The following is a 16600-nucleotide window of genomic DNA, read 5'->3' on the forward strand; positions in this document are numbered from 1 at the left end:
ACACAAGCGTTAAATCAAAAGCACAGTATAACATATGAAAGTTGCACAGTTATGGATGAGGGCGGGTGGCCACTCAAACCATATATTAAGAAAGTGGTATAAGAGATACCAATCGAACAGTGGTTAGGTCTAGGGCCTAGGGAATCGCTGGGAGCAGTCGGGACATGCAATGCTGAAGTTGGGAAAAGCCCGCGGGATTCGGGTGCAGTGCTTAAAGCACACGCATGCACCAATGCAAAGTCAATGGTGCGTAATAGTTACACAAATAGAGTTTAAGGATACCTCCGCTGAACCTAGAAGGACAAGACTTTAGACACAGACCCTAGATGTGTGTACCAGCGTGGGAACACCGGCGTTGCTGAGTTACCTCACCCACAGGAAGCGGGTGCATAAGGTCGAAGTGGCGTCGGGTTTCGTCACGCAGGTTGTTGGTGCTTGAAGCTGAAGATGCTGCAGGCGATGTGAAGGAGAAGTGTCCGGTGTGATCTAAGGGTGGATCAGAGTTGTAGAGTACCTGAAAGCAGAGGGGACAGAGTCTGGGTCACTCAGCAGTGACCAGGGTGGAACCAGGACGGAACCAGGCAATGTCGGGCGCAATCAGGTGGTTGTCGAGGAGCTTCTCTCCACTGCCACGTGGGCTCTGGGGCATCTGCGACGTCCAGGAGCGGGTCACGAGCTGTCCAACGCAGGCTCTCACCGTTAACGCTGTCGGCTTCAAGATCGGAGCAAACAACACTTGACAAGAGCAATCCACGCGGGATTGGAAGATTGCTTCTCACTCGGACCAGGAGGGTCAGAGCGGGTGCTCCTTTTCAGAGGAGCGGGTGCAAGTCTGGAGCAACCAGAATCACAAGTCATATTTCAGTTTTCATCGGCACAGGGGCCACAAGCCAGCTGGCAAGTGACGGGCCAACGTGTTGAGCCAAAGAAAGCAGAAGGGCCCCACGCAGCACTCGCCGAGTGTAGAGGGGTGAGCTTCGGTGCAAAAGTGGCTCAGGGCTGGGGCTTCTCAAACCCCGGTGTACAGCTTCGAGGGTCACTCGTGGGCTGCACGGTCAGCGTCTCGTGATCTTTTCAAGATGGCGTGCCCCACGCTTCCGGTCGCCTCCACGGGTCCCAGCTCTGCAGGGACTGTGGATCGGGCTGTAAGAAGGCAGGCAAGCTTGATCTCGTCGATCTCTGTTGCTCGAGTTTTGGCGGGAACTGCAACAAAACAGACATCGAGGTGCTGGATGGTGCCTGTTTGCACAGGGTGGTCACTCCTTGACCACAAGGGAGATTCTTCAGTCTTCTACGTCGAGTAGGATGTCGAAGGGTCCAGAGTTTCATTTCAAATGTTTCATCAGGATAATCTGAGTGCGTTGGCACTGCTCCCATTCTTATACCAATCTAGGGGGCTGGATTACCTGCTAGGTCCCCTCCTATGGGTGGGACCCAGGAAGGGGGTGGATACACCCCTTTCCCTTTGATCCAGGCCGCGCTGGGACTGGGACTGGTGTGCCCCAGAACCGGTTTGGCCGGATTATGCAAGGGGAAGCCATGTGCTCCCCAGGCAGTGTCTGGCTTCTTTCAAACCTCCCTGCTACAATCCACTATCTCCTGTCTGGCGTGGTGTAACACCTCCCTGCGACAGGAAAGCCTTTGTCCAGGCCTCCTCTGCTGAGTTTCGGTCAGCAGCAGGAGGTCAGACTTGTGTCTGTGGCAGAAGCATCCATTTTGTGGATCTGAGGCTCTTTTAAAAATCAACAGCGTTTTAGCAAAGTAACATGTCGTCTGCCTCTAGAGGGGTGGAATGCTACCCCCGTCGCCAGGACTGGCGAGGGGGTAGTATTCCAAATTGTATGACACCTTACACGACATGTTTTGATAAAGCCAAACCAAACTTAGCATATAACCGTGAGGATTATAATGCACTTAATGGTATATGGTATGGCATTATCCCGGAACAGCTTAGGGAATTGGTCCCGACAGCTGCAGATAGGCTCAGCTCATGCTAGAGCACCATCTCACATAAAACTAAGCACTCTGCCTCCAGGATTGTTAAGGCCTGCCATAGGAGTGGCTTATAGGTTTATATGAGTCCGGATAGGTTTAGATATAGGCATACTATATCTAAGCAAGGGGTGATTACACCACCTTGCCCCAGCTGAGTGAACAGCCAATTGTGTCAATTTTGGATAGCCAGCCAGGGGTGGCAAAAGATATGCTGCAGCCCCTGGTAGGCCTTGGATGCACCTATGCCCTGGGCACCTATAGTGCTCTGTACAGGGGCTGATAAGGTGACCCAAGCCAATTTAGTTATGCACCTAGGGTACATGGAATCCATTTTACAGAGAGAGCAGATAGCCTGGGGCCCTGATTAGCAAGAACCAGGCCAACTAAGCCGAAAACCATCTAAACACAAGGCAAAAAATCTGGGGTAAGCATAGTCAGGTAGTCACCTTCCTACAGCCACTCATTTCCCTCCGTTTTTTGTGACCTTTTCTGCCCTTTCTTGGGACCTTTCTGCCTTTGTGCCACTCATTTCCCTCCGTTTTCTGTGACCTTTCTGCCCTTTCTTGGGACCTTTCAGCCTCTGTGCCACTCCTTTCCCCCCGTTTTTTGTGACCTTTCTGCCCTTTCTTGTGACCTTTGTTCCTCTGTGCCACTCGTTTCCCCCTGTTTTTTGTGACCTTTCTGCCCTTTCTTGTGACCTTTGTGCCCCTGTGCGAAGCGTTTCCCCCCATTTTTTGTGAACTTTCTGCCCTTTCTTGGGACCTTTCTGCCCTCTGTGCCACTCGTTTCCCCCCGTTTTTTGTGACCTTTCTGCCCTTTCTTTGTGACCTTTTGCCTCTGTGCCACTTGTTTCCCCCCTTTTTTTCTGACCTTTCTGTCCTTTCTTGGGACCTTTCTGCCCTCTGTGCCACTCGTTTCCCCCCTTTTTTGTGACCTTTCTGCCCTTTCTTGTGACCTTTGTGCCACTCGTTGCCCCCCTTTTTTGTGACCTTTCTGCCCTTTCTTGGGACCTTTCCGCCCTCTGTGCCACTCGTTTCCCCCCGTATTTTTCTGACCTTTCTGCCCTTTCCTGTGACCTTTGTGCCTCTGTGCCACTCGTTCCCCCCTGTTTTTTGTGACCTTTCTGCCCTTTCTTGCGACCTTTGTGCCCTCTGTGCCACTCGTTTCCCACTGTTTTTTGTGACCTTTCTGCCCTTTCTTGTGACCTTTGTGCCTCTGTGCCACTCGTTGCCCCCCGTTTTTTGTGACCTTTCTGGGGACCTTTCTGCCCTCTATGCCACTCGTTTCCCACCGTATTTTTCTGACCTTTCTGCCCTTTCCTGTGACCTTTGTGCCTCTGTGCCACAAGTTTCCCTCCTTTTTTTTGTCCTTTCGGCCCTTTCTTGGGATCTTTCTGCCCTCTGTGCAACTCATTGCCCCCTATTTTTTGTGACTTTCTTCTCTTTCTTGGGACGTTTCTGCCCTCTGTGCCACTCGTTTCCCCCCGTTTTTTTCTGACCTTTCTGCCCTTTCCTGTGACCTTTGTGCCTCTGTGCCACTCGTTTCCCTCCGTTTTTTGTGACCTTTCTGCCCTTTCTTGTGACCTTTGTGCCTCTGTGCCACTCGTTGCCCCCCGTTTTTTGTGACCTTTCTGGGGACCTTTCTGCCCTCTATGCCACTCGTTTCCCACCGTATTTTTCTGACCTTTCTGCCCTTTCCTGTGACCTTTGTGCCTCTGTGCCACAAGTTTCCCTCCTTTTTTTTGTCCTTTCGGCCCTTTCTTGGGATCTTTCTGCCCTCTGTGCAACTCATTGCCCCCTATTTTTTGTGACTTTCTTCTCTTTCTTGGGACGTTTCTGCCCTCTGTGCCACTCGTTTCCCCCCGTTTTTTTCTGACCTTTCTGCCCTTTCCTGTGACCTTTGTGCCTCTGTGCGACTCGTTTCCCCCCGTTTTTTGTGACCTTTCTGCCCTTTCTTTGTGACCTTTTGCCTCTGTGCCACTTGTTTCCCCCCGTTTTTTTCTGACCTTTCTGCCCTTTCTTGGGACCTTTCTGCCCTCTGTGCCACTCGTTCCCCCCCGTTTTTTCTGACCTTTCTGCCCTTTCCTGTGATCTTTGTGCCTCTGTGCCACTTGTTTCCCCCCGTTTTTTTCGGACCTTTCTGCCCTTTCTTGGGACCTTTCCGCCCTCTGTGCCACTCGTTTCCCCCTATTTTTTGTGACCTGTCTGCCCTTTCCTGTGACCTTTGTGCCTCTGTGCCACTCGTTTCCCCTCGTTTTTTTCTGACCTTTCTGCCCTTTCTTGGGACCTTTCTGCCCTCTGTGCCACTCGTTTCCCCCCGTTTTTTGTGACCTGTCCGCTCTTTCCTGTGACCTTTGTGCCTCTGTGCCACTCGATTCCCCCCATTTTTTTGTGACCTTTTTGCCCTTTCTATGGACCTTTCTGCCCTCTGTGCCACTCGTTTCCCCCCGTTTTTTGTGCCCTTTCTGCCCTTTCTTGGGACCTTTGTGCCTCTGTGCCATTCGTTTCCCTCCGTTTTTTGTGACCTTTTCTGCCCTTTCCTGGGACCTTTCTGCCTTTGTGCCACTAATTTCCCCCCGTTTTCTGTGACCTTTCTGCCCTTTCTGCCCTTTCTTTTGACCTTTGTGCCTCTGTGCCACTCGTTTCCCCCTGTTTCTTGTGACCTTTCTGCCCTTTCTTGTGACATTTGTGCCACGCGTTTCCCCCCATTTTTTGTGACCTTTGTGCCGTTTCTTGGGACCTTTGTGCCTCTGTGCCACTCGTTTCCCCCGTTTTTTGTGACCTTTCTGCCGTTTCTTGGGACCTTTGTGCCTCTGTGCCACTTGTTTCCCCCTCTATATTTGTGACCATTTGCCCTTTTTGTGACCTTTCTGCCTTCTTTGCAACTCGTTTCCCCCTCAATTGTTGTGCCCTTTTGCCTTTTATTTTCTTTGGCGCCCCTCGCCGCTGCATCCCCTGCGGCCCGCACCCCTGACTGCCCATTCGCTGCCCCCACCTTCCGCCTCCCAGCTGCCCTCCCTCCCACTTCCCCATATAGGCCGGCTGCTGCCTGGTGAGTAGAGCGACCCTTGACCCTTCCAGGTAGGTCGCTCTCCCTCCGCACAGCCTGTGTGTCCCTTCCCCAGCTGCCGCTGCTGAGGAAGTTCGAGGCTCTCCGCCACCCGCAGGCTACCACCTGCGCCTCATCCCTGGTGGCCAGTGGTAGGCCGTAGGTTTGCTCATCCTCCATTGTATTGCCTGTATTTTCTTTCATTGCTCCCGTTGTAGTGACTGTATTTTCATTGTTGTGTCTGAGACTGCTGTTGTCTGTCTCCCCCGCTGCCTGTAAATGGTCTGTGCCCGTTCTCTCCCTCTGTTCCCCTCGCTGCCTCGTGTCTCTCTGTCCGGTTTTTCCTTTTGCTCCCTTTGCGGCCCCCGTGTTTCTCTGCCCATTTTTGCCTTCTGTTGCTTAGCTGCCCCTGCATTTCTGTGACCTTTCGGCCTTCTGTGCCACTCGTTTCCCCCCATTGTTTGTGACCTTTCTGCCCTTTCTTGTGACCTTTGTGCCACTCGTTTCCCCCCGTTTTTTGTGACCTTTCTGCCCTTTCTTGGGACCTTTTGCCTCTGTGCCACTTGTTTTCCCCCGTTTTTTTCTGACCTTTCTGCCCTTTCCTGTGACCTTTGTGCCTGTGTGCCACTAGTTTCCCTCAGTTTTTTTGTGACCTTTCTGCCCTTTCTTGGGGCCTTTCTGCCCTCTGTGCCACTCGTTTCCCCCCCCCGATTTTTGTGACCTTTCTGCCCTTTCTTGGGACCTTTCTGCCCTCTGTGCCACTCGTTTCCCCCCGTTTTTTTCTGACATTTCTGCCCTTTCCTGTGACCTTTCTGCCTCTATGCCACTCGTTTCCCCCTGTTTTTTTCTCACCTTTCTGCATTTTCTTGGGACCTTTCTGCCCTCTGTGCCACTCGTTTCCCCCCGTTTTTTGTGACCTGTCTGCCCTTTCCTGTCACCTCTGTGCCACTTGTTCCCCCCCCTGTTTTTTGTGACCTTTCTGCCCTTTCTTGGGACCTTTCAGCCTCTGTGCCACTCCTTTCCCCCCGTTTTATGTGACCTTTCTGCCCTTTCTTGTGACCTTTGTGCCTCTGTGCCACTCGTTTCCCCCTGTTTTTTGTGACCTTTCTGCCTTTTCTTGTGACATTTGTGCCATGAGTTTCCCCCCATTTTTTGTGACCTTTCTGCCGTTTCGTGGGACCTTTGTGCCTCTGTGCCACTCGTTTCCCCCATTTTTTGTGACCTTTCTGCCGTTTCTTGGGACCTTTGTGCCTCTGTGCCACTTGTTTCCTCCTGTATATTTGTGACCTTTTGCCCTTTTTGTGACCTTTCTGCCTTCTTTGCAACTCGTTTCCCCCTCAATTGTTGTACCCTTTTGCCTTTTATTTCCTTTGGCGCCCCTCGCCGCTGCATCCCCTGCGGCCCGCACCCCTGACTGCCCATTCGCTGCCCCCACCTTCCGCCTCCCAGCTGCCCTCCCTCCCACTTCCCCATATAGGCCGGCTGCTGCCTGGTGAGGAGAGCGACCCTTGACCCTTCCAGGTAGGTCGCTACCCCTCCGCACAGCCTGTGTTTCCCTTCCCCAGCTGCCGCTGCTGAGGAAGTTCAAGGCCCTCCTCCACCCGCAGGCTACCACCTGCGCCTCATCCCTGATGGCCAGTGGTAGGCTGTAGGTTTGCTCATCCTCCATTGTATTGCCTGTATTTTCTTTCATTGCTCCCGTTGTAGTGACTGTATTTTCATTGTTGTGTCTGTGACTGCTGTTGTCTGTCTCCCCCGCTGCCTGTAAATGGTCTGTGCCCGTTCTCTCCCTCTGTTCCCTTCGCTGCCCCTGTGTCTCTCTGCCCGGTTTCCCTACTGCTCGCCTCGCTGCCCCATGTCTCTCTGTCCGGTTTTTCCTTCTGCTCCCTTCGCGGCCCCGTGTTTCTCTGCCCGTTTTTGCCTTCTGTTGCTTAGCTGCCCCTGCATTTCTGTGACCTTTCGGCCTTCTGTGCCACTCGTTTCCCCCCACTTTTTTGTGACCTTCCTGCCCTTTTCTTTTGAACTTTTGCCTTCTGTGCCACTTGTTTCCTTCTGTTTTTTGAGACCTTTCTGCCCTTTCTTGGGACCTTTCTGCCCTCTGTGCCACTCGTTTCCCCCCGTTTTTTGTGACCTGTCTGCCCTTTCCTGTGACCTCTGTGCCACTCGTTCCCCCCTGTTTTTGTGACCTTTCTGCCCTTTCTTTGGACCTTTCTGCCCTCTGTGCCACTGGTTTCCCCCCCGTTTTTCTGCCCTTTCTGCCCTTTCTTGGGACCTTTGTGCCTCTGTGCCACTTGTTTCCCTCCGTTTTTTGTGACCTTTTCTGCCCTTTCTTGGGACCTTTCTGCCTTTGTGCCACTCATTTCCCCCCGTTTTCTGCGACCTTTCTGCCCTTTCTTGGGACCTTTCAGCCTCTGTGCCACTCCTTTCCCCCCGTTTTATGTGACCTTTCTGCCCTTTCTTGTGACCTTTATGCCTCTGTGCCATCGTTTCCCCCTGTTTTTTGTGACCTTTCTGCCCTTTCTTGTGACATTTGTGCCACGCGTTTCCCCCCATTTTTTGTGACCTTTCTGCCGTTTCGTGGGACCTTTGTGCCTCTGTGCCACTCGTTTCCCCCGTTTTTTGTGACCTTTCTGCCGTTTCTTGGGACCTTTGTGCCTCTGTGCCACTCGTTTCCCCCTGTATATTTGTGACCTTTTGCCCTTTTTGTGACCTTTCTGCCTTCTTTGCAACTCGTTTCCCCCTCAATTGTTGTGCCCTTTTGCCTTTTATTTCCTTTGGCGCCCCTCGCCGCTGCATCCCCTGCGGCCCGCACCCCTGACTGCCCATTCGCTGCCCCCACCTTCCGCTTCCCAGCTGCCCTCCCTCCCACTTCCCCATATAGGCCGGCTGCTGCCTGGTGAGGAGAGCGACCCTTGACCCTTCCAGGTAGGTCGCTCCCCCTCCGCACAGCCTGTTTACCTTCCCCAGCTGCCGCTGCTGAGGAAGTTCGAGGCCCTCCTCCACCCGCAGGCTACCACCTGCGCCTCATCCCTGGTGGCCAGTGGTAGGCCGTAGGTTTGCTCATCCTCCATTGTATTGCCTGTATTTTCTTTCATTACTCCCGTTGTAGTGACTGTATTTTCATTGTTGTGTCTGTGACTGCTGTTGTCTGTCTCCCCCGCTGCCTGTAAATGGTCTGTGCCCGTTCTCTCCCTCTGTTCCCCTCGCTGCCCCTGTGTCTCTCTGCCCGGTTTCCCTACTGCTCGCCTCGCTGCCCCATGTCTCTCTGTCCGGTTTTTCCTCCTGCTCCCTTCGCGGCCCCGTGTTTCTCTGCCCGTTTTTGCCTTCTGTTGCTTAGCTGCCCCTGCATTTCTGTGACCTTTTGGCCTTCTGTGCCACTCGTTTCCCCCCACTTTTTTGTGACCTTTCTGCCCTTTTCTTTTGACCTTTTGCCTTCTGTGCCACTTGTTTCCTTCCGTTTTTTGAGACCTTTCTGCCCTTTCTTGGGACCTTTGTGCCACTCGTTTCCCCCCGTTTTTTGTGACCTTTCTGTCCTTTCTTGGGAACTTTCTGCCCTCTGTGCCACTCTTTTCCCCCTGTTTTTTCTGACCTTTCTGCTCTTTCCTGTGACCTTTGTGCCACTCGTTTCCCCCTGTTTTTTTTGTGACCTTTCTGCCCTTTCTTGCGACCTTTGTGCCTCTGTGCCACTCGTTTCCCCCTGTTTTTTGTGACCTTTCTGCCCTTTCTTGGGACCTTTCTGCCCTCTGTGCCACTTGTTTCCCCCCATTTTTTTCTGCCCTTTCTGCCCTTTCCTGTGACCTTTGTGCCCCTGTACCTCTCGTTTCCCCCTGTTTTTTTGTGACCTTTCTGCCCTTTCTTGGGACCTTTCTGCCCTCTGTGCCACTCGTTTCCCCTGTTTTTTGTGACCTTTCTGCCCTTTCTTGTGACCTTTGTGGCTCTGTGCCACTCGTTGCCCCCCGTTTTTTGTGACCCTTCTTGGAACCTTTCTGCCCTCTGTGCCACTTGTTTCCCCCCGTTGTTTTCTGACCTTTCTGCCCTTTCCTGTGACCTTTGTGCTTCTGTGCCACTCGTTTCCCCCTGTTTTTTGTGACCTTTCTGCCCTTTCCTGGGACCTTTCTGCCCTCTGTGCCACTCATTTCCCCCCGATTTTTGTGACTTTTCTGCCCTTTCTTGGGACCTTTCTGCCCTCTGTGCCAGTCGTTTCCCCCGGTTTTTGTGACCTGTCTGCCCTTTCCTGTAATGTTTGTGCCTCTGTGCCACTCGTTCTCCACTGTTTTTTGTGACCTTTCTGCCCTTTCTTTGGACCTTTCTGCCCTCTGTGCTACTCGTTTCCCCTCATTTTTTGTTCCCTTTCTGCCCTTTCTTGGGACCTTTGTGCCTCTGTGCCACTCCTTTCCCCCCGTTTTCTGTGACCTTTCTGCCCTTTCTTGGGACCTTTCAGCCTCTGTGCCACTCCTTTCCCCCCGTTTTTTGTGACCTTTCTGCCCTTTCTTGTGACCTTTGTGCCTCTGTGCCACTCGTTTCCCCCTGTTTTTTATGAGCTTTCTGCCCTTTCTTGTGACATTTGTGCCACACGTTTCCCCCCATTTTTTGTGACCTTTCTGCCCTTTCTTGGGACCTTTTGCCTCTGTGCCACTTGTTTTCCCCCATTTTTTTCTGACCTTTCTGCCCTTTCCTGTGACCTTTGTGCCTGTGTGCCACTAGTTTCCCTCAGTTTTTTTGTGACCTTTCTGCCCTTTCTTGGGGCCTTTCTGCCCTCTGTGCCACTCGTTTCCCCCCCGATTTTTGTGACCTTTCTGCCCTTTCTTGGGACCTTTCTGCCCTCTGTGCCACTCGTTTCCCCCTGTTTTTTTCTCACCTTTCTGCATTTTCTTGGGACCTTTCTGCCCTCTGTGCCACTTGTTTCCACCCGTTTTTTGTGACCTGTCTGCCCTTTCCTGTCACCTCTGTGCCACTCGTTCCCCCCCTGTTTTTTGTGACCTTTCTGCCCTTTCTTTGGACCTTTCTGCCCTCTGTGCCACTGGTTTCCCCTCGTTTTTTGTGCCCTTTCTGCCCTTTCTTGGGACCTTTGTGCCTCTGTGCCACTTGTTTCCCTACGTTTTTTGTGACCTTTTCTGCCCTTTCTTGGGACCTTTCTGCCTTTGTGCCACTCATTTCCCCCCATTTTCTGGGCCCTTTCTGCCCTTTCTTGGGACCTTTCAGCCTCTGTGCCACTCCTTTCCCCCCGTTTTATGTGACCTTTCTGCCCTTTCTTGTGACCTTTGTGCCTCTGTGCCACTCGTTTCCCCCTGTTTTTTGTGACCTTTCTGCCTTTTCTTGTGACATTTGTGCCACGCGTTTCCCCCCATTTTTTGTGACCTTTCTGCCGTTTCGTGGGACCTTTCTGCCCTCTGTGCCACTCGTTCCCCCCCATTTTTTCTGACCTTTCTGCCCTTTCTTGTGACCTTTGTGCCACTCATTTCCCCCTGTTTTTTTTGTGACCTTTCTGCCCTTTCTTGCGACCTTTGTGCCTCTGTGTCACTTGTTTCCCCCTGTTTTTTGTGACCTTTCTGCCCTTTCTTGGGAACTTTCTCCCCTCTGTGCCACTTGTTTCCCCCCATTTTTTTCTGCCCTTTCTGCCCTTTCCTGTGACCTTTCTGCCCCTGTACCTCTCATTTCCCCCTGTTTTTTTGTGACCTTTCTGCCCTTTCTTGGGACCTTTCTGCCCTCTGAGCCACTCGTTTCCCCTGTTTTTTGTGACCTTTCTGCCCTTTCTTGTGACCTTTCTGCCTTCTTTGCAACTCGTTTCCCCCTCAATTGTTGTGCCCTTTTGCCTCTTCTTTCCTTTGGCGCCCCTCGCCTCTGCATCCCCAGCGGCCCGCACCCCTGACTGCCCATTCGCTGCCCCCACCTTCCGCCTCCCAGCTGCCCTCCCTCCCACATCCCCATATAGGCCGGCTGCTGCCTGGTGAGGAGAGCGACCCTTGACCCTTCCAGGTATGTCGCTCCCCCTCCGCACAGCCTGTGTTTCCCTTCCCCAGCTGCCGCTGCTGAGGAAGTTCGAGGCCCTCCTCCACCCGCAGGCTACCACCTGCGCCTCATCCCTGATGGCCAGTGGTAGGCCGTAGGTTTGCTCATCCTCCATTGTATTGCCTGTATTTTCTTTCATTGCTCCCGTTGTAGTGACTGTATTTTCATTGTTGTGTCTGTGACTGCTGTTGTTTGTCTCCCCCGCTGCCTGTAAATGGTCCGTGCCCGTTCTCTCCCTCTGTTCCCCTCGCTGCCCCTGTGTGTCTCTGCCCGTTTTCCCTACTGCTCGCCTCGCTGCCCCATGTCTCTCTGTCCGGTTTTTCCTTCTGCTCCCTTCGCGGCCCCGTGTTTCTCTGCCCGTTTTTGCCTTCTGTTGCTTAGCTGCCCCTGCATTTCTGTGACCTTTCGGCCTTCTGTGCCACTCGTTTCCCCCCACTTTTTTGTGACCTTTCTGCCCTTTTCTTTTGACCTTTTGCCTTCTGTGCCACTTGTTTCCTTCTGTTTTTTGAGACCTTTCTGCCCTTTCTTGGGACCTTTCTGCCCTCTGTGCCACTCGTTTCCCCCCGTTTTTTATGACCTGTCTGCCCTTTCCTGTGACCTCTGTGCCACTCGTTCCCCCCTGTTTTTGTGACCTTTCTGCCCTTTCTTTGGACCTTTCTGCCCTCTGTGCCACTGGTTTCCCCCCGTTTTTTGTGCCCTTTCTGCCCTTTCTTGGGACCTTTGTGCCTCTGTGCCACTTGTTTCCCTCCGTTTTTGTGACCTTTTCTGCCCTTTCTTGGGACCTTTCTGCCTTTGTGCCACTCATTTCCCCCCGTTTTCTGCGACCTTTCTGCCCTTTCTTGGGACCTTTCAGCCTCTGTGCCACTCCTTTCCCCCCGTTTTATGTGACCTTTCTGCCCTTTCTTGTGACCTTTATGCCTCTGTGCCACTCGTTTCCCCCTGTTTTTCGTGACCTTTCTGCCCTTTCTTGTGACATTTGTGCCACGCGTTTCCCCCCATTTTTTGTGACCTTTCTGCCGTTTTGTGGGACCTTTCTGCCCTCTGTGCCACTCGTTCCCCCCCATTTTTTCTGACCTTTCTGCCCTTTCTTGTGACCTTTGTGCCACTCGTTTCCCCCTGTTTTTTTTGTGACCTTTCTGCCCTTTCTTGCGACCTTTGTGCCTCTGTGCCACTTGTTTCCCCCTGTTTTTTGTGACCTTTCTGCCCTTTCTTGGGAACTTTCTCCCCTCTGTGCCACTTGTTTCCCCCCATTTTTTTCTGCCCTTTCTGCCCTTTCCTGTGACCTTTCTGCCCCTGTACCTCTCATTTCCCCCTGTTTTTTTGTGACCTTTCTGCCCTTTCTTGGGACCTTTCTGCCCTCTGTGCCACTCGTTTCCCCTGTTTTTTGTGACCTTTCTGCCCTTTCTTGTGACCTTTGTGCCTCTGTGCCACTCGTTGCCCCCCGTTTTTTGTGACCCTTCTTGGAACCTTTCTGCCCTCTGTGCCACTCGTTTCCCCCCGTTTTTTTCTGACCTTTCTGCCCTTTCCTGTGACCTTTGTGCTTCTGTGCCACTCGTTTCCCCCTGTTTTTTGTGACCTTTCTGCCCTTTCCTGGGACCTTTCTGCCCTCTGACATTTCCTTTGTTTTTTTTTGTAATTAGTGAGTTCAGACTACCAGTCAATAATTGTGCTATTCTCATTTCTTTTAAACTTTGCAAGTTAGGGTGAGGTTTATTTAAGGAGTTGTGCCATCCCTCTATGGCATTATTGGTCTTTGCTCCTCCCTCTACGCAGGACGTGTAACAGTTCCACCACCTGACAGGAAATCTCGGATACCTTCTGCGACCCTACCTGCTTAGATGGCCAATCCAGGTGCCTTAAAAGTAATTTAGTAGGATGCCCAATGTTTCTTCATTTGCAGTCAAATAACCTGATTCAGTAATTGACGTGTAGTATTCATCCACACTGTCAGTGGAACAAAGCACAATGCTGTTCATTTTTTTAATTCAAATTGCGATTTACTGTCTGATATGTAATCCTCAACTAAAGATGTTTTTTTATTTTTTCGCCAGTATGCCTGTGAAAAGTGGGAAAAACATCCTTGGATTTGGGTTTCTGGGTAGGTTTTAGAAATGGTTGTAATCATTGATAATTCAATTTATTTTTTAGTTTTAGATTTTACTACTGATAAAATTTCAGTGTATGTTGAGGATTGTTTATCAGGGAGTAAACAGTATACCAAGGGAACTACAGTGTTATATATGTAGGCATGAATGGTGTATATTTGGGTGAATGGATGGGGTGTGGAATAAAACATCCCATCCATTATCCAAATATCACTACTCTCCAATTTTATGGTTTAACTCTTTTTATTGAGGAAAAGAAAAGGGGCAGCACAGATAAGCATTTGACAATACAGGAGTGTGTAAGAGCAATCAACTGTCCAGTATAATCCGTGATGGCTGCATCAAGTGCGGCGTCGAGGTACACTCAGCTACTAGAGGCTAACCAGTCCGATAACAACTCAACCCTCCTCTCCCCCCATCACCCACAACCACAATGAGAAACAAGACCCCCAAATCCCTCCCCCCTCCCACATCCAGTACTCTCAACCACCCCGTTTCGCCTAGGTCCCCGTCTCCAACCGATGGTAGCCCAGAAACATCACTCGTCAGGTCCTTTGACCTCTGTGAGCCGCAGTAACTGTAGATATCTCGGACATGTAAGTTCCCGGAATTCATTGCTCAACAACGATCGAAATGGTTGCCAAAGTTCTTCATAGGCTTCCCTATCCCCAGCACCTAGGAGGGACATCTTCTCCATCCCTAGTACATACCATATTCTGTGGAGCCAGCCCGTAAATGTGGGAAGGGTGTCAGTGCGCCAGTGTATTAAGATGTTCTGCAGTGCTGAACCCACTGCAATCGCTATCTGTCGGCCCCTGCGGGATCGTAGGGGGTATGTGAGGGGGTTGGGAAGGCCGAGGACAATGCACGCCGGGAATCTAGGGAGTTCTGTTTGGAAGTGTTTGTCTACTTCGTCCAGTACCTGGGTCCAGTAGGGCTGAAGAAGATTGCAGTCCCACAGGAGATGTGATAAATTACCCACTTGTCCGCATCCCCGCCAGCATAGGTTCTCTCTTTTCCGATCCATTTCGTGGAGCCGTTCATGGGTATAGTACCAATATGTGGTTATCTTAGTGAGTGTTTCTGTGAGACCTGTGTGGTATGCGGAGTGTCGGGCCCTGTAGGAGATCGAATCCCATTCCTTGCGACTCAGTGTTCTGCCCAGTTCCCTCTCCCATTGCTCCCTACCCGGGTTATAAATATGTGTCTGCAGTGGTTGTAACATCTTGTAGAGGTCCGATATGAGTTTAGCATCAGAGGTACACGTGAGGAGCCAGCGTTCGTACGGCGTGAAGCGCCTATCTGCTCCCGGCCTCACTTGGGGTTGGTGTGCCCAGTGCCTCGCCTGTAGGTATCTTAGCCTCTCTTGCTCGGGGAAGTCCTATTCTTGTCTGAACTGATGAAAGGGCATAACTCCCTCCGGGCCATAAAGGTGGTAAAGGAAGCGGCAGCATGCCGGTCTCCAGTGTGAGAAGACCCCCTTCTCTGACCCTGGTGCAAAGTCAGGGTTATCAATGATCGGCATAAGCGGGGACGGGAAGGTCGTGAGCTCCTGGGTTAAACAGGTGGAGTCCCAGACCTCCAGTGGGATTCTGGTGATGTAGGAGGCATACAGATTCGCCAGCCTATGCATCTTCCGGAGAAATGGGATCTCCTGTAGCGGTCGACCAGCCACCGCTTGGTCCTAAAAGAGCCAGTGCTTCTCAGATTCCCACCTGCTCCACTCTACTAAGTACCGCAGCTGAGCCGCCTGGTAGTACTTCTGTAGATCAGGTACTCCTAATCCCCCCGACTCCGGGGTCAGCATAGTCAGTGTGCGGCGCATCCTGGGCCACCGACCCTGCCATATAAAGTGAACGATGTCGGCCTGCATCCGCTGGATCCATCCATTGGGGGGCGGCAGCGGAAGTGCCCAGAAAAGGTATGAAATTTGGGGGATGATGGTCATCTTCACTGCAGCGATCTTCCCAAGCAGCGAGAGTGACAAGCGTCTCCACCGTCGCAGCTCCTCCTGGACCTTCGACCGCAAGCTCGCGTAATTGGCGGTAACCATGGTGGGGAGTGTGGACGCCAAGTGTATCCCCAGGTAGGGCACCGTGTCAGCCGTCCATTGGACAGGGAGGAGGTTCTGTAGGTATTCTCTGGTGGCAGGGGTGAGGGACAGGTCCAAAGCGACCGACTTGTCTGTATTAATTTTAAAGTCTGCCGCCCACGCAAAGGCCTCCAATTCTGCCAGGCACGCCGGAAGCGCGGTGCGTGGCTCGTCTAGGGAGAGCAGAACGTCATCAGCATATAGGCTGACGGTGTGAGTATATCCTCCGAACTTAATGCCAGTAGCAAGTACATTCTGTCGAATTCGAAGGGCCAGGGGCTCCATATACAAGGCGAATAATAGTGGTGACAATGGGCATCCTTGGCGAGTGCTCCGCTCTATCTGGAAGCTACCCGAAGTGTAGCCATTCACCCTCACCACCGGTGTAGGGGATCTATAACAGTTGAAGATAAAGTTCTGAAACCTCTCCCCAATCCCTACCCTGGTCAGCACCTGCTCCAGATACGGCCAGTGGACTCGGTTGAATGCCTTTTCAGCATCAATGACCAACAGCATGCTCTCGCTCGGTATGCGTGAGGCTATTTCTATCAGGTGGGTTATTCGCTTGGTGTTATCCACCGTCTGTCGGTCGGGTACAAACCCGACCTGATCCGGGTCTATAAGGCCCGGCAGGTGGGGAGCAAGACGCGCCGCAAGTATCCCGGTGTACAATTTGATGTCAATGTTAAGGAGGGAGATCGGGCTGTATGCCCCGCACTTGGTCTTTTCCTTACCCGGTTTGGGAATGACTGTGATGGAGGCACAAAGCAAGTCGGGCGGTATAACCCCTGGGTCACCAAAGGTGTTAAAAAGCTTAGTTAGGAACGGGGCTAGGGTGGTACAGAACGTCTTGTAGAATAGGGCCGGGAAGCCATCCGGTCCCGGGGCCTTCCCTAGTTTAAGGCGGGCGATCGCACTTATGACCTCCTCAATACGAATCTCCCTCTCTAGATATTCTGATTGGGCTGGGGCAATAGAGGGGAGAGGAACTGAGTTCAGATATGCAGAGATCTCGGCGTCATTCAGGGAGCTGCCGGAATAAAGCGAAGCGTAAAAGGAGCGGAAGGTCTCTGCAATCTTCGCATCCTCTGTCACCACCACCTCGTTTGGCCACACAATCTCGCTGACCTTCAGCTGTTGAAGTTCTACTCGTAGTCGGTGTGCCAGTAGGCGCCCGCATCTGTCTCCTCCAGTATAGTATGCATGCTTCAAACACAGGACGGCATATTCCGCCCGGTCCGTGTCTATGGCAGCCAATTGTGCGCGAGCAGCCTTAAGTTGCCTCCAGACTCGGGTGGGCCCCCGTGCGCTGATGTATCGTCTCCAGCTCTCGAACGCGCGTGCTAAGGTC

This window comes from Lissotriton vulgaris, chromosome 12 (genome assembly GCF_964263255.1).
Source record: "Lissotriton vulgaris chromosome 12, aLisVul1.2, whole genome shotgun sequence".
NCBI classification, from domain to species: domain Eukaryota; kingdom Metazoa; phylum Chordata; class Amphibia; order Caudata; family Salamandridae; genus Lissotriton; species Lissotriton vulgaris.